This window comes from Rhinoderma darwinii, chromosome 1, assembly GCF_050947455.1.
Source record: "Rhinoderma darwinii isolate aRhiDar2 chromosome 1, aRhiDar2.hap1, whole genome shotgun sequence".
Lineage (NCBI taxonomy): Eukaryota > Metazoa > Chordata > Amphibia > Anura > Rhinodermatidae > Rhinoderma > Rhinoderma darwinii.
In genome coordinates this window covers 304,823,133-304,830,140 of record NC_134687.1, presented here as the reverse complement: position 1 = coordinate 304,830,140, position 7,008 = coordinate 304,823,133, and positions in this window count along the sequence as shown.

The window sequence follows — 7,008 nt, the reverse complement described above, 5'->3', positions numbered from 1 at the left end:
TTTTATTCTGACCTCTATAACCTTAGGCCCTCTACTGCCTCTTCCTCCCCGGACCGGTCGTCTCTCCCCTCACCTTTCACACCTTTGTCTAGTGAGATGGCTGAGGAGATGGAAGCTGATTTTACCTTGCCGGAGATCCTTGCAGTTATCAAGGATCTCCCGGGGTGGGGGGGAGGTACACTGGCAAATTTTATAAAACATTGATTGACTGTTTGGCACCACTTCTGCTCCAAGCCTTTAATTCTGTCTCCCCTGAAGCCTTGTTCCCCACTGGCTCCACCTTTGCCCATGTTACGGTCATCCTGAAGTCGGGCAAGGATCCTCAGCTTTGCTCCAGTAATCGCCCCATCTGCTTGCTCAATGTCGACCTTAAAATTTATGCCAAATTGTTAGCAAACAGATTGAATAAACATCTCCCTAACTTAGTACACCCAGATCAGGTGGGATTTATGCCTGGCCGGGAGGCGCGCGATAATACCCTTAAAACCTTTGATATTATCCACGATGCCCAGACTCACCACATTCCCCTCATGATTCTGTCTCTAGATGACGAAAAGGCGTTTGACAGGATATCATGCCCCGTCCTTCATCAAACTCTTCAACACATAGGACTCGGGCCTTCCTTTCTGAGTAAGGTCATGGGCCTTTATCACTCCCCATCTTCCCCATTAAAAATAAAGGTCTCCCTCTGCACCATTTGCTATTCATAATGGCACCAGGCAGGGTTGCCCATTGTCCCCATTGTCGTTATGGAGCATCTCATGGCCTCCATTCAGAACAGCATGGATATAAAAGGGTGTTCTCATAGGTGGGACAGAATAGAAGTGCTCTGCATTTGCTGATGACCTGTTGGTTTATCTCACGAACCCGCATATATCTCTTCCCTCGTTGATGTCCGAGCTGTCCTGTTTTGGAACATGCTCCAATTTTAAGATTAACTTCTCCAAGTCTGAGGCTTTGAATTTATCCCTCCCACCCTCTACGCTATCACTCCTCAAAAGTAATTTTCCCTTCTCCTGGCCTGCTACGGGTATAACATATTTGGGTGCACGTATAAACTCTGGTCTCTCGCAACTGTTTGCCAATAACTTCACCCCTTTACTAGCCAAATTTCGCACAGATCTCGACTCTTGGCATAAAAAGGAATTCTCTTGGTTTGGCCGCATCAACATTATTAAAATGTCACTCCTCCCGAGGTTGCTGTACCTCCTGCAGTCGATCTATCTCCATCCCATCCTCTTATTGGCTAGGTATCCAACAATGTTTTGGATCCTTCATATGGCCTACAGGTCGTCCCAGTCTGAGTAGGACAATTCTTACGCACTCCAGGGAGACGGGTGGGGTTGCTGTGCCGGACTGACTGCTTTATTATCTGGCGTCGACTCACGCTCGTGTCCTTGACTTCTTTCATAATCACGACTTTAAACTTTGGGTTCGTCTAGCCCAACAACTCTGTACTCCTACCCGATCTACTCCGCCATGGACCCTACCTGGGAATAGACAGACTCCCGCCTCCTTTGTTGTTCTCCATATCCTCTTGGCACTGTGGTCCTCTGGGGTGGGGGGCTCACTAGTTGACCCACTGGGTCCACTGACACCTATTACTGATAACCCTGCCTTTCCTGCTGGGGAGGCGCGTCTTTCCTTCCTGGGTAGGTCTCCTGCCAATCCAATGTACTTCACTCAGGTCCTATCCGATTCCTCTCTACTCCCATTAGCCACTATCTGCCCAGCTGATACGCCCTCACCCCGTCACATATTTGAATACTCCCAGTTAAAACACTTCTATAGTGTTACTAAGCGCCGGGCTCACCTTCACCAGCCGCTTATGGACATCAAGCGTTTATGTGTCTCCACCCAGTCCCCTACGCATGCCATTTCCATACTCTATCAAATACTCCTCTCCCAGCAATCTCCTCATCTTCTGCAGGGCTTGGGAGACCGAATTGAACGAGACATTCTCTGACACAATGGAGAGGTTTTTCCCTTTCCCAGAAAGCTTCGATAGCCATACGAGCTCAGAAGACTAGCTATAAAATTATTTCTAGATGGTATCGGGTCCCCACTGCCCTGCATAAATGGCACCCGTCTGTACCTGACATGTGCTGGCGTTGTGGGGAAACATGTCCCATATTTGGTGGAGTTGTCCCTCTTTGCAGAGTTTTTGGGAGAAGGTTCTCCAAATTATATTAGAGGTTACTGGGGTCTTGGTCCCTAGCTCACCCAAGGCAGCCCTTTTATGTTCCCTAGGTCATTACCCATTTACAAACGCTCTCTACTTAGACACCTCCTACAAGCTGCCAAATCAGTTATTCCCGCAGGTGGCGAACGGCAGTCCCTCCACTGCTGGATGGGTGGTTCCAGGAGGTTGCTTTACTACAACGAATGGAGCACCTTCTGGCTCATTCTGCGGCTGCTTCTACCAGATACATGGACACTTGGTCTCCGTGGCTTATGTTCCTGTCTTCTTCCACCTACCGTAATGCGGTGACTTGAGATACACTGCACATCCTCTCCCGCGGGACTTCCTCGGGTTTGGACTACATACAGATGTGTGAAGATTTGGATTTGCTTGCTCTACTCATGTCTCTGCAAGGTGCATAGCTGCTTCTTATTTACTCATGATAATCCGGAACCGTAGTCCAGGTTCACCATGAACACCCCCCCCCCCTCTTCTTTGCCCTTGTCCGTTTCCCATTCTATCTTCTCCTTCCCTTCTTGTGTCTGTCTCAAGTGGTCATTGGCTACCTGTGATTGCGCTCACCCACTTTTGCCATTGCATTTTAGGACGTATGAGAAGCTGAACTGTTGTATTTATAATTTCTTTCTTAACCCCTTCAAGACCCAGACTGTTTTGGCCTTCAGGACCCAGCCAATTTTTTCAAATCTGACATGTGTTACTTTATGTGGTAATAACGTTGGAATGCTTTTACCTATCCAAGCGATTCGGAGATTGTTTTCTCGTGACATGTTGTACTTTATGTTAGTGAAAAAATTTTGTCGATAATTTTGGTATTTATTTCTGAAAAACACCACAATTTAGAAAAAAATTGCAAAAATTAGCATTTTTCTAAATTTAAACGTATCTGCTTGTAAAACAGATCGTAATACCACACAAAATAGTTACTAGTTAACATTTCCCATATGTCTACTTTATGTTTGCATCGTTTTTTGAACATCCTTTTATTCTTCTAGGACGTTTTCTCATATTTTCAAGAAAATTTCAAAAGGCAATTTTTTCAGGGACCAGTTCAGTTCTGAGGTGGCTTTGAGGGCCTTATATATTAGAAAATCGCCAGAAGTCACCCCATTTTGAAAACTGCACCCCTCAAGGTATTCGAATCAGCATTCACAAAGTGTTTTAACCCTTTAGGCGTTTCACAGGAATTAAAGCAAAGTAGAGGTGAAATTTACAAATTACATTTTTTTTGCCGAAATTCATTTCTAATACATTTTTTTTTGTAACACAGGTTTTACCAGAGAAATGCAACTCAATATTTTATTGCCCAGATTCTGCAGTTTTTAGAAATATCCCACATGTGGCCTTAGTGTGATAATGGACTGAAGCACCAGCCTCAGAAGCAAAGGAGCACCTAGTGGATTTTGGGCCTCCTTTTTTTTAGAATATATTTTAGGCACCTTGTCAGGTTTGAAGAGGTCTTGTGGTGCCAAAACAGTGGAAATACCCCAAAAGTTACCCCATTTTGGAAACTACACCCCTCAAGGAATTTATCTAGGTGTATAGTTAGCATTTTGACCGCACAGGTTTTTCGCTAAATTTATCAGACTTAGTCTGTAAAAATTAAAATCTTTTTTCTGAAAAAACATAGAAATTTTTAATATTTACAAGAGATAATATAGAAAATGCACCCAAACATATGTAAAGCAATGTCTCCCGATTACGGCAATATCCCATATGTGGTAATAAACTGCTGATTGGACCCACAGCAAGGCTCAGAAGGGAAGGAGCGCCATTTGGATTTTGGAGCACGGATTTTGCTGGATTGGTTTTCGGTTCCATGTCGCGTTTGCAACACCCTGGAGGGACCAAAACAGGGGAAACCCTCGAAAAGTGACCCCATTTTGGAAACTACACCTATCAAGGAATTTATCTAGGGGTATAGTTAGCATTTTGACCACACAGGTTTTTCGCTAAATATATTGGAATTCGTCTAAAAATGAAAATCTACTTTTTTTCTGAAAAAACATAGAAATTTGTAATATTTACGAGGAATAATGAAGAAAATCACCCCAACATTTGTAAAGCAATGTCTCCTGATTACGGCAATACCCCATATGTGGTAATAAACTGCTGATTGGACCCATGGCAGCGCTCAGAAGGGTAGTAGCGCCATTTGGATTTTGGAGCACGGATTTTGCTGGATTGTTTTTCGGTGCCATGCCGCCTTTTGCAACGCCCTGGAGGGACCAAAACAGTGGAAGCCCCCCAAGTTACCCCATTTTGGAAACACCCCTCAAGGAATTTTTCTAGGGGTATAGTGAGCATTTAGGCTCGACGGGTCTTTTGCAGAATTTATTAGAATTAGGCGGAGAGAATTAATATCACAATTTTTTTCCACTATAATGTTGAATTTTCTCATTTTCACAAGGGATAAAGGAGAAATAAACAACCAATTTCTGTAAAGCTATTTCTCCCCGGTACGGAAATACCCCACATGTGGTCATACATTTTTTTTCATTAGAAATGAATTAACCCTTTCAGGACTGATGCATTTTTTGCTTTCTTATTTTAGTTTTTCACTCCCCGCCTTCCAAGAGCCATAACTTTTTTCTTTTTCCGTCAGTAGAGTGATGTGAGAGCTTATTTCTTGCAGGAGGAATTGTAGTTTCTATTGGTACCATTTAAAGTGCCATAAAAAGTAATGGGAAACTGAAAAAAAATAGGAAAATATAGGAATATAGGAAAAAAATCTGATTCCATTTTTTGGGGTTTTCGTTTTTACAGCTTTCGCCGTGCGGTAAAAACGAAAACTACAGCGATTTTGGTGGTTTAAATTATTTAAGTTTTTTACAGTATTCACCGTGCGAGTTGAATAATGGTATATTGTAATAGTTCGGCCTTTTACGGACGTAGCGATAACAATTCTGTTTATTTTTTGACATTACTTTTGAAGAAAAATGGGAAAAGGTTTTTTTTTTTAACTAAACTTTTTTCTTTCTCACTACTAATAACTTTAATTCTTCTACACATTTTATTAGTCCCCTTAGGGGACTTGTACCAGCGATCATTGGATCCGCGGGTACAATATGCTGCAATACTAATGTATTGCAGTATATTGTTATCTTTACAGACTCCTGTAACAGCGCGATCGCTGTTCCTGTCCGTTAGTCCCAGTTGTCAGCTGTAATACACAGCCAACACCCGCAGCGTATGGAGCGGGCTCAGCACGTGAGCCCGCTCCATACATCAACCCACGCACCATGACGTGCTATTAAGTCATAGTGCTCAAAGGGGTTAATGGACAGCGGATGGTTTGAATATTACAATTTTCCACTGATATGCCATTTTAGTGCATAATATGTTGTGCCCAGTTTGTGCCACTGAAGATAAATACCTCATAAAATGTTAAACGGGTTCTCCTGGGTATCGCGATGCCATATATGTGGATGCAAACAGCTGTTTGGGCACGCTGCAGGGCTCAGAAGGGAGGGACGCCATTTTGCTTTTGGAGCGCAGATTTTGCTTGGTAGTTTTTCTGTTTGGGGTTTTGCTGGTATTTCAGTTTATAAAGTGGGGGCATATGTAATCTGTGCGGAGAACATCAGGGCATAATAAGAGGGTATAAAAATGCGGTAAATAAATTATAATTCATAGATGTGTGGCCGGTGTCGCACTGATAAATGGCACCCGATCTTATCCGCTTTTAGAAAACACTGCACATTTTGCATCGCCATATTCTGAGAGCCAGAACGTCTTTATTTTTTCACCACCGGAGCTGCGTGAGGGCTTATTTGTTGTGGGACAATCTGTACTTTTCATTGGTACCATTTTGGGGTACATGCGATTTTTTTGATCACTTTTTATTACTTTTTTTGCAAGCCGGGTGACTAAAATCAAGCAGTTCTGACAATGTTTTTTAGTTTATTTTTTGCGGCGTTCACCGTGCACTATAAATGACCATTATATTTTATTCTGCGGGTCGGTACAATTACGGCGATACCATATGTATATAGGTTTTTTTAAGTTTTGCAGCGTTTGCGCAATAAAATCACTTTTTTATAAAATCATTTATTTTCTGTGTCACCATATTCTGAGAGCCGTAACTTTTTTATTTTTCAGTCAGAAAAGCGGTGTAAGGGCTTGTTTTTTGCGGGACGGGTTGTAGTTTTTATCGGTATTATTTTCGGGTACATGCGACTTTTTATTCTCTATTTTGGGAGGGGTGGTGACCAAAAAATAGCGATTCTGGTGTCGTTTTTTATTGATTTTTTTTGGGGTGTTCATCGTGCGGGAAAAATAACTTTATAGTTGGGGTCGTTACAAACGCGGGGATACCAAATATGTGTACTTTTTTTTTAAAAGACTTATTATAGGAAAAAAAATGAAGTGTTTGTTTATATAACTTATAACTTTTATTTTTACACTTTTTAAAACATTTTTATTCTTTTTTTTTACTTTTTTCACTTGTCCCACTAGGAGACATTTAGACTTGCAGCTTTGATCGCTGCTAGAGTACATTACACTACACACGTAGTGTAATGTATTCTAACGGTCATTGTGACGTGACAATCACACTGACAGGAAGCCTCGGAGGACCGGTGGAGGCTGCTCCTCCGAGGCTTCCGTACATGGCAAACCGGAGGTCATTGTCTGATCACTTCGTGGGGGCTGCTGATGTGCTTCAAACCCCTTAAATGCGGCGACGGCAATCCGTCGCCGCATTTATGGGGTTAATTGCCAAAATCAGCGGCGATGGTCCGCTGACCTGCAAGGCTGGAGTGTCAGCTGTCAGGGACAGCTGACCTCCCGGTTCCCGGACACTGTCC